The sequence below is a fragment of the Mus pahari genome, chromosome 3 (genome assembly GCF_900095145.1).
Source record: "Mus pahari chromosome 3, PAHARI_EIJ_v1.1, whole genome shotgun sequence".
Classification (NCBI taxonomy): domain Eukaryota; kingdom Metazoa; phylum Chordata; class Mammalia; order Rodentia; family Muridae; genus Mus; species Mus pahari.
The window spans coordinates 52,615,666-52,626,481 of NC_034592.1; the positions used below are offsets into that span (position 1 = coordinate 52,615,666).

Below are 10,816 nucleotides of genomic sequence, written 5' to 3' on the forward strand. Positions count from 1 at the left end.
GTTTGCCTTTTGCCATCTGGTAATCTCTGGAGTTAGTTGCTATAGTTGTCTCTGGTTGAAGCTTGTTCCTCCTGTGATTCTGTTATCCTCTGTCAGCAGTCCTGAGAGTCCAGCTCTCTCCTGGGTCTCAGTGGTCAGAGTTCTCTACGCAGGCAAGCTCTCCTCTTGCAGGGAAGGTGCACAGAGTCCTGGTGTTCAGATGTGCCTCCTCGCTGAAGATGTAGGCCCAAAACAGGGCCTGTCCCAGAAGATGTGTTGCCTCTGCAGTTTGCACACTCACCTGCTCAGGCTAGACTCCGAGGGACCCTGGACAAAATATGTCTCTCTCACCTGCTCTGGCAGACAGAGCCCTCCTGGGCGGCCACCTTTCCTCTGGCGGGGAAGGTGCCCAGATGTCTGGAGCCTGAAACAGGGTCTGTCCCAGAAGCTAGATTGCTTCTGTCTGTCCCAAATCTGTGTAGCTTCTGTAGTCCACACTCTCACCAGTGCAGACTGGAGCCTGGGCGAACCAGAGCAAAGATGGTTCCCTTACCAGCTCAGGCAGTGAGCTAAAAGAAATTCTTTACAGACCTGAAAAGAACAATTCTCAACTTCATATGGAAAACCAAGAAACCAAGGATAGCTAAAACAATCCTGTACAATAAAACAACTTCCTAAAACATCCACATCACTGATTCTAAGTTCTTTGACAGAACTATCATAATAAAAGCATATGGTACAGGCATAAATAGAGACAGCTTGATCGATGCAACTGAATCAAAGACCCAGATGTAAATCCACACACCTGTAGACATCTGATTTTTGATAAAGAAGACATAATTATACAATGGAAAAATAAAGCATCTTCAACTCATGGTTCTGGTTTAACTGGATGTCGGCAAGTAAAAGACTGCAAATAGATCCATGTATATTTCCCTGCACAAAACTCAATTCCAAGTGGATCAAAGACACCAACATCAAAACATATACATTGAACCTGAGAGAAAAGAAAGTGAGGAATAGCCTTGAATGCATTGGCACAGAAGACAACTTCCTGAACAGAACATCAATAGTGCAGGCATTAAGATGGACCCTTAATAAATGGTTCCTCATGACACCGAAAAGCTTCTGTAAGGCAGAGGACACTATCAAAAAGGACAAAATGTTAAGGTACAGAATGGGAAAAGATATTCACTAACTCCACATCTGACAGAGAGCTAATTTCTAAAATATGTGAAAAAAACAAGCAAGCAAACAAACAAACAAAAAACTTTAAGAATCTAGACATCAACAATCCAAATTAAAAATGTGGTACAGCCAGGTATGGTGGTGTACACCTTTAATCCCAGCACTCGGAGGCAGAGGCAGGCAAATCTCTGAGTGAGGCTAGACAGATTTATAGAGATATGTCCAGGAAAGACAGAGAAACCCTTTCTTAAAACTCCTTAAGACCCATCTATACCACTCTTGAGCATATACCCAAAGAACAGTCCATCCTACCACAAGGACAGTTGCTCAACTATGTTTATACCAGCTTTATCATGAAGTTTGCAGGAAATGAATGGATCTAGAAAAAAGTCATCTATAGTGATACCCAGAAAGAAAAACATGGTACGTATTCAGTTATAAGAGTATATTCGTTGTAAAATAAACAATCAGACTTGGAGAGGCTAAGCAACAAGAAAGGCTCAAGCGGGGCGGGCACATGAATTTCCCTTAGAAGATAAAGTAGAATAGATATTGTGGGTAGACTAGGGTGGGTAGGGAGGGGAACAAGAAGAAGGGGAACATGGAGAGAGAGAGAGGGAGAGAGAGAGAGAGAGAGAGAGAGAGAGAGAGAGAGAGAACTGGAAAGAGATCTGGAAAGAGGGGAAGGACATTTTGGGAGTTTTGCAGAAACCTAACACAATGGAAACTCCCAGCAATCTACAAGGGTGACCTAGCTAGGATCCCTAGAAAGTGAGGACACAGAACCTGAACTGGCCATCTCCTGTAACTAGATATCCAGTGGAGGGATTGGGACACCAACCCAGCCTCAACACCTTCAACCTACAATTTTTTTACTGCCTACAAGATGTACTGTGGTGATGCAAAAATTGGAGGAGTGGCCAACCAATGACTGGTTCAGCTTGTGACCCATGGACAGAGAGCTCAGGGCTGATACTGACAGGAGGGTCAGGACCCAGAGAGAGGCTGGATAGCCCAGACACCTCGGAGAGAACCAAACACTATTGAAATATTAAGTCAATAAAATGATTCCTAATGAGGTTCTGCTGTACTTGTAGACCATCATCCTGAGAGTTTCAGCCAGTAATTGATGCAAACAGATGCAGAGACCCACAGCCCAACATTAGGTGGAGCTAGAGGAATCCTTGGAAGGGGGAGGGGATTTTAGGAGCCAGAGGGGTCAAGGATGCCACAGGAAACCCCACAGAATCAACTCACCTGGATTAATAGGGGCTCACAGACACTGAATCAATAGCCAGTGAGCCTGCATGGACTGACTTATGCCCTCTGCATATATATTATGGTTTTGTAGCTTAGTCTTCTGTGGGACTTGTAACAGTGGAAGCAGGGGGTATCTCTGACTCTTTTGGCCTGCTTTTGAGAACCTCCTCTTTCCCACGAGTCACCCTGTCCAGCCTTAATGCAAGGGAAGGGGCCTAGTTTTGCTGCAACTTGATACGACGTCATGTTTGTTTGATATCCCTGTGAAGCCTGCCCTTTTCAGAAGGGAAATGGAGGAGGAATGGGTGAGTTGGGGTGGGTGGCAGGGGGGAGGTTCAGGAGAAGGACTGGGGGAAGAGGAGACAGGGTACACTGTGAACTGGATGTAATATATGAAGGAAAAATAATAAAAGAGAGAGAAACTAGCATTCTATGTTCTCTTTTCCTAAGCAGATTCTACACAGGCAGTAGATGTAAACAATTCATTTTCAGAAACTCTATGCATATATTTATGTATATGAAATACAGTTTTCCAGTAACGATATCATGTGCTATATATAGAGCTACATAACTTGTTTGGTTTAAATGACCTCGTTTACTTCCTTGCTATTAACCAAAAAGCACCTTCCCACTATACAAAAATGACTCTAAAGTACATTCTCAGGAAACTCATCTGCTTTTACATACTGGTAGATTCCGGTGAGCTTCCCTGCAAAGGCGTGGTGCCACGGAATACTCCAGCAATAGTAACCTTGCCTTCACCCAGTTTTGTTTTGATTTCTGGGAGGGCACATCTAAGCCAAGCCTTGATTTTACTTGTCAATTTACCTGAGGCTTTTTGGTAGAACCAGGTGATGGTTATGTGTGCACAGAAAGAGTGTCAGATCCAAGCACATGGCTAGAGCTGGGCAGGAGCACTGAGCTCCAGATCCCATGGGCCTAGAGCATCTGACAAAGATGGAAGTCGAGCTCACATGGAAATTGGGAAAACCATGCTGAGAGGACAATAGCAAGGACTTACTGCATTGTTCCTTTCTTTCTTTCTTTTTTAATTAGATATTTTCTTTATTTACATTTCAAATTTTATCCCCTTTCCTCCTTTCCCCTCTGAAAACTACCCTATCTCCCCCCTTCCCCCTGCTCACTAACCCACCCACTCCTGCTTCCCTGTCCTGGCATTCCCCTACACTGGGACACCGAGCCTTCACAAGGCTAAGGGCCTCTCCTCTCATTGATGTCCCACAAGGCCATCCTCTGCTACATATGCGCTGAAGCCTTGAGTCTCTCCTCCATGTGTCCTCTTTGGTTGGTGGTTTAGTCCCTGGGAGCTCTGGGGATACTGGTTGGTTGGTTCATATTGTTGTTCCTCCTATGGGGCTGCAAACCCCTTCAGCTCTTTGGGTCCTTTCTCCGGCTCCTCTATTGGGGACCCTGTGCTCAGTCTAATGAACGGCTGTGAGTATCCACTTCTGTATTTGTCAGGCACTGGCAGAGTCTCTTAGGAGACAGCTATATCAGGGTCCTCTCAGCAAGCTCTTGTTGGCATCCAGAATAGTGTCTGGGTTTGGTAACTATATATGAGATGGATCCCCAGGTGGGACAGTCACTGGAGGGCCTTTCCTTCAGTCTCTGTTCCCCACTTTGTCTCTGTATCTCCTCCTATGGGTATTTTGATACCCCTTCTAAGAAGGATTGAAGTATTCACACCATGGTCTTCCTTCTTCTTGAGATTCATGTGATCTGTGAATTGTATCTTGGGTATTCCGAGCTTTTGGGCTAATATCCACTTATCAGTTCATAGCAGCCATATTTATAATAGCCAGAAGCTGGAAACAACCCAGATGTCTTTCAACAGAGAAATGTATTGTTCCTTTCTTACAGTAAGAGGGAGATTTCTATTTCCTTACAGTGCAGTGACATAATAGTAGCATTCTTCTGATTGGCTAAATTGTTCTTCAGTCACAGTTGAGAAGTTATATCGGTGGGAGAGGGTTGGCTGCTAGGAGAACAATGATTAGTAAGTTGGAAGGACAAACCAATACCTTTTCTGTCCTCATTGTACGGATCAATACAAATCTACTTCTAACAATCTCACTAGAACATGGGGGCTGGAAACCAGGGTCCCTTGACTGTTATTGCTACTTTCTTGTTTTCCAGCATTCCAAGACCATGATACTATTTTTAGGAAATGCCATATGGAAGATCAACACCTGTTCTGCTCATATGTTCCCACATGGAACAGTTTCAACAGAATTTGGGTGGCTTTTCCGCGCCTTATTTCTTTTGTTCCTACTTGTTGAGATAAAAGCAAAGCAAAACAAGACAAACAAGCGTCAGAAAAGAGCCTAGTGTCACTGTATTAGAGAAGATGAGACTTCCAGCCCCAGGTCACACAGAAGCAACCCGAATCAGCCTCAGGCCCTTGCTCCTGCTCTGTTCCCCTTGGTGAATTCCTAAGTGGAACCACACTGTGTCTACTGTGAAAGCCACGGGAGGGGCCACCCAAAAACCACTCTGAAATACCAAATTCTGTTTCTTTAGCTATATTCCTAGGATTACTGGATCATGCGGGAATTTTACTTTAATTCACAGTATACATACTGTTGTGTACTATTCTGTAGGCGAGAAGACAGAGAGACATAGATTTGGTACCTTGTGATCTCGACTTTATTTTTTTTTCTCAAAAGTGATAGCATCAAAAGAACCTATCTTTTAAAACTTCTGTGGGTCTCAGAATATATAATGTGTGAATTTACTTAGAAATGTGGATAAAATATTGCAACTATCAGCTAATAATTTTGCCTAATAGAAAAAGAGCTACATACATCTTAGACCAGATTCCTGAGTTCTCTGATATCTCAGAAAAACAGCTTGTATTTGTAGAACAGGATATCCAAAAAGCTCTTAGAATTAGAAAAAGTGTGTGTGTGTGTGTGTGTGTGTGTGTGTGTGTGTGTGTGTATGTATGTATTTGCATGTGTGTTTGCATGTGTGTTTGTGTCCTTGTGTATATGTGCACGCATGTGTTTATGAGTAGGTGTGCTTATGTATATGTGTGGATACATGTATACATTTGTGGTTTTGTAGGGTTTGTATATTTCTACCATACATATTCACTCTAGAAAATATCTGGACTGTGTTGCTAAGTTTTTTGAGGTAATAATTCATGGGAAGAGGTCACTTGACTTTCTGAAGCTCTAACATAGACTTTGTATAATTTGAAAGGCCTTGAGAGTCAATATAACTTGGATGCAAAGGTGATTGTGAATATAACATTCTTTCCAACTCTATGATATAGCATAATCCATCTATTTCCTTCTGGATGCATAGAACTACACTGGGGTCCTTGATTGCCTGTGTTCATAAATGAATTTGTGTATCTACATCTGGATAAAAAGCTATGGAAAGAAAGACTTCTGTACACGACACTCGAGGAAACTGGGGAACTCCTGGGTGCTGCAGGGATGGCAAAGAGGGGAGGGATTAGAGGTCCAGAAAAAATGAGAATATAAACCCCTATCTTCAGTTAAATCGATTCAATCTAAAATTCACTAGCTTTGCTAAATATTTGGTACAGGTTAGTAGTAGAGGGAGTATGGGCCATCTCGAGAATAGGGCGGTCCATAAAACAAGACTTCAGGACAAACAGGATGGTGAAGAGCTAGGTCCCTAGAAAGCTGCAGAAAGAGTTTGACTTTCCAGTCTGTGGGTACTTGACTGAATAACACATGCACTTTCATGATATGATGGGGTCTAAATTTACTGTATTACATATGTGGGCATATATTTATTTCTGTTGTAATTTAACTTACCAGTAACACATTTGTTGTCTTGTTTACTCTATAATGTAATTGTTCATAGGAAAGATAATCTAAATTGGATACACTTAAGTTGGCATGTGGGAACAGTTTTGCCTTGGGGGGACATTTGTTAGTCTCTATCAGCACATCAATACAGGTCAGTGATAGTGGTCAGAATTCTGCTATGCACAAGAGAGACCCATTTCTAAGAATTCCTGACCCCAAACCCCAATGTTCTGTCTGGTTTTGTGTGTCAACTTGACACAGCTGGAGTTACTACAGAGAAAGGAGCCTCCCTTGAGGAAATAGCTCCATGAGATCCAGCTGTAAGGCATTTTCTCAATTCATGATCAAGGGTAGAAGGGCCTAATGTGGGTGGTGCCATCCTTGGACTGGTAGTCCTGGGTTCTATAAGAAAGCAAGCTGAGCAAGTCACGAGAAATAATCCAGTAAGGAGCACCCCTCCATGGCCTCTGCATCAGCTCTTGCCTCTAGGTTCCTGTCCTGTGTGAGTTCCAGGACCGTCTTCCTTTGGTGATGAACAGCAATGTGGAAGTGTAAGCTGAGTAAACCCTTTCCTCCCTAACTTGCTTCTTGATCATGTTTTGTGCAGGAATACAAAGCCTGACTAAGACACTCAATTACGCTCAGCCTCAATCTTGTGTTAGAACAATCACTTACTTTACAGAGGGAAATCGAGCATCAAAGGGGGCAGTGATGTGTGCCAAGTTGTACAGAGGAAACAGAAGAGGTAAGTCCTCTAGTGCATTTCCAGCATGCCATTGAGCTTCAAAGAGCTAGTATTCCGCATGGAACTGCTGAGAAACCAATATTGCTGGGAACACCTTACACTTCAGATATGGTACATAACTGCACAAGCCTTTAAAACACAGCACAGCCAACATCAGTCCACAGCTAGCGTTAGGCCAGGCAAGAAGAAATACAGAGAATTTAATTATGCAACACCTATTCAGATATCGTATGAAAACCAGTTTCATATCTGACCAAATTACTGTCCCTTGTACTGGATCTTCTCACACCTCACGACTGCCTAGAGGTTATAAGAACTTTTAATTCTAGAACCTACACAGGGAAGTTCTAAATGTGTCTGCCCTGAGGCCCAAAGATCTGCATTTCTAAATGTTCCATTCAGATGCCTACATAGCTAGTAGCTAGTTTTCTCAGAACACTGAGAACCACTGCCTAACATTTGATGGGGAAATGGCAAATGCTGGTCTAAGAGTAAACTTGAATCTCACTCTTCATGCAATCTCACTTTAACATAGAGTGATCAATGTTAATTCACACAAAGGACTATAATCATATAAGTGGTAAGCCCCAAACTAATTTAGACATAATTCAAATTTCAAAAAGTCTAAAAAGGAAGAAATTTGTAGGTTTTTAATAATCAATGGAGACAACATTAAGGAATAACCATATGTTATTTGAGAAGAGTGATACCCTAAATATAATAAGTATTATATAAAAATATTACATATAAAATACCCTAAATTGGAAGACATCCAAGAAAATAATATAAATATTATTCTGTATGTATTCTTTATTTTTAACATTTTAATTCTACTGGACTGAGTGACCTTGATCTATTGGGTCTGCTAAGCCAAGCTGTATCTATGGGGATTGTTGCTATTGACATCAGTAATATAAAATCAGGCCTTTAGGGAGCCCTAACTGTCTCTTCAAATGATTTGGAAAAATATGTACATCTTCAATCAATTAAATACAGCACAAATTCAGCCAATCACAAATGATCAACACGCCCCTGTTCATTGTGCTTAGCACTGTGAAAATGGCACCCAGGGAAATTGATTTCCATAACACTCATTTTCATTCTTTTAATCCAACAGTGAACAGAATTTAAGGCAGTTTTCAATGTTCTACCCGGAGTACATCCTGTAGTTAGCTTGCCTTACTACTTACACCAGAGCTCATTTGAAGACACCCAAGCAAATGACAGGAACCTTTCCAATCTGCCCTTTGAGATGACGGAGACAGTTTACAGAGCCATTACGCCTTTAACTCAGATCAAGTCCCAATCACAGACCCTTGCTTGCCAAGGACATGTAGGAAGCCAAACTTTCAAACATGCTTCATTGATCTCCAACTTTTTAAATCCCTCTGTCTTTTTAAATGAGTTGCGCTCGGTTGTGTCATCATCTCGGTTTTAATTGTGTGAAAATTTCCTGCCAATCTCACACCGCTGCGGCAACCTCACCTTGCTACTTGCCCTGCAAGTTCTGCAGTGTGCAGTCTGAGTCTGCCGTTTTGACTAGTTCCTGCAGCAGGACACAAAGCGAGATAGTCTGATAGAACCAGTTCTCCTCTGGTTTTACCTTTACTCTTAGATGAGCTGAGGTTCACATCAAACCAGGGCTCAGCCCGCCAGATTTCCTAAGCATAGCCCCTCCTGACCCAATGCAGTTAACCCAACCTCATTCAGCGCTAGTATCAAATGACACTGGAGCTGCTGCAGTGTGCATCCTGAGACTAAATAGGCAGGATTTATTATCTGCAGAAGTCCCCTAACTACCAGGTTATTCAAGCTTCATTCTTGTCACAAACAGGCGCGGCGCAGCGTGGCAGAAGACACAGTGCAGCAGACTCAGAGCTCATTTCCAAGACAAGCGAATTCTCAGTTAGAGACAAGGGCAGCGCGGCAGCGAACTGCAGTAAATCTTTTCACGCTCACAGCAATTTCTAACAATGCTCTCCCGCAATGCCTCGGATCGAACGGATCTTACTTGGTTTAAACATCAAATCAACACCATAAAAAGGCTTCATTAGCAAAGTTCAACTTAGTATGTTTTAAATGGTGTCTTAAGGCTAGGATCAGTGAGGGACTTTCAAGGCTTATTCAAGCATGCTGACAGAATTGGAACCTCTTAGAATTGCCTACCTGCACCTGTCAGCTTGGCTGACAGGAGCCCGCCAAAGGATTAAAAAAAAAAAACAACCAAACAAACCCCCAAAACATAAAATCATGCAAAAAAAATATTTACCCCCAAAAGATGTATGTAGTTAAAGCTCAGCTTCCTGCAGCCTCGATAGCCCCTGAAGTGTTAATCTGAAGAAACAGTTCCATGAGTTTCCACAGGCCGGTAGTGAGTCTCCTACACTTGACCTAGACAGACTTACATAATGAAGCATCAGTGCTGGGGAGCTTGCACGATGTCATCACCAGCGAGAGTAAGAAGTATTGGCAGCAGCAAGCAGGCGGGCAGGCTGGGATCTTGCACGGAAATCATGAACCCGGTCTTGCTTTCCGTTTTTTGAAACGTTTTGGAAGGAGAGTTATGAATAGCCCAGAAATAGGTCTCATTTTTGTGGGTAGGAAGAATGACCAGAAGCATGAAAGCTAAATCTCCTGGCGAGTGCAGGGGACCACTCTTGGAGTGTGCAGTAAACCTGCGGAGGGGAAGACTTCAGCTGCTGTGAACTCCTGAACCATCACATCTGGAGTGAAGGGGCTGGTGAAGCCTTGTCATAAACGCAAAGGATGCTGCTGAGAGCTTTGATCTGCCTTTAACTCATTGTGGTGAGTAGAGGGGATGTGGCAGTATGAAATAAGAGTTGGCTATGCAGGTTGCTTTGCAGAGTAATAACCAAAAAATCTGTAAAGTGCTCAATACTTGAGACACATTTTAATAAACAAGATGGTAGTAAAATTACTCTTCTCGATCAAATTGAGACTGTGCTGCATTAAACTGTTTTAATGCGTTTTGACTCCTGATGTTCATCCAAGAAATAAGAACAGGTACACATCTCTGTGGTTTGCAGATAAATATCAGATGTGATAATTTTACTGTCTGTACTGAAAAAACAGGTTATGAGTTTTCTCTTTAGATTTTGCATATAGTGAACCTTTTTATTTTTTTAGACTTTTAAAACAATCTCTATGAATGCATCATGGGAATTTTTGTTTTATTTTATTTTATTTTATTTTTAAAAGATGGTCATTCTTAGATTCACTTCTTGATACCTAGGGGAATATTTTAAGCATCAGATTAAAAAATATTATACTGTCTAATTAGCAATCAATTATCTCAAGTGTATGTAACATGAGCTACAGTCTTAAAACCTACAAACAGTACATCCAGTCTCCTACCGTGATTCTGAGTGTGATGATTTCATATGAGGGTAAGATGACATCATACTATTTAGTTATATGTAAAATCATGGTTTTACATGGGTTGTGGACAAAACCATCTAGTTTTGGAGGTGGCAGAAATAGAGAGGACGCCATGCACTACTTAAAAATTATCGCAACCTCCTTTTCTTAGCTAGGGAGTTCACTGCTATGAGCCACATTAAGACCAGGGTAAGGAGATGACACAATACAGGTGCATGAAAGAACACAGTGGTCTACTTTCTCCTGTTGATTAACGAGTAAGGACATAGACAATAAAAGAAGTTAAATGTGTCGAAGCCAACTTAGGAGAGGTTTCCCCCCAATTCACCTGGTAGTTTTGCTACCGCAGTATAGTAAATACTTGTTTTCATTTGTTTTTTTACTAGAACATCGGCTGGATTTACAGAGTCATTCTTTTTTTTTTTTTTTTTTTTTTTTT

At 41.9% G+C, this 10,816-nt stretch overlaps 1 protein-coding gene and 1 long non-coding RNA gene across 3 annotated transcripts in view; one reads left to right on the top strand and one right to left on the bottom strand.

The window, feature by feature from the left end:
* The window catches only part of LOC110319360 (sodium channel protein type 1 subunit alpha), a 150,278-nt gene extending 140,893 nt beyond the window's left edge, over nt 1-9,385 (bottom strand). For both annotated transcript variants that reach the window (XM_021194847.2, XM_021194848.1), the window contains exon 1: nt 9,248-9,385. The gene's annotated coding sequence lies outside the window, so the exon portion shown is untranslated. The remainder of the gene's footprint in view (nt 1-9,247) is intronic.
* Nucleotides 9,386-9,416: 31 nt separating this feature from the next.
* Nucleotides 9,417-10,816, top strand: part of LOC110319362 — a 101,130-nt gene continuing 99,730 nt past the window's right edge. The window contains exon 1 of the long non-coding RNA XR_003843457.1: nt 9,417-9,783. This is a non-coding gene — a long non-coding RNA (uncharacterized LOC110319362). The remainder of the gene's footprint in view (nt 9,784-10,816) is intronic.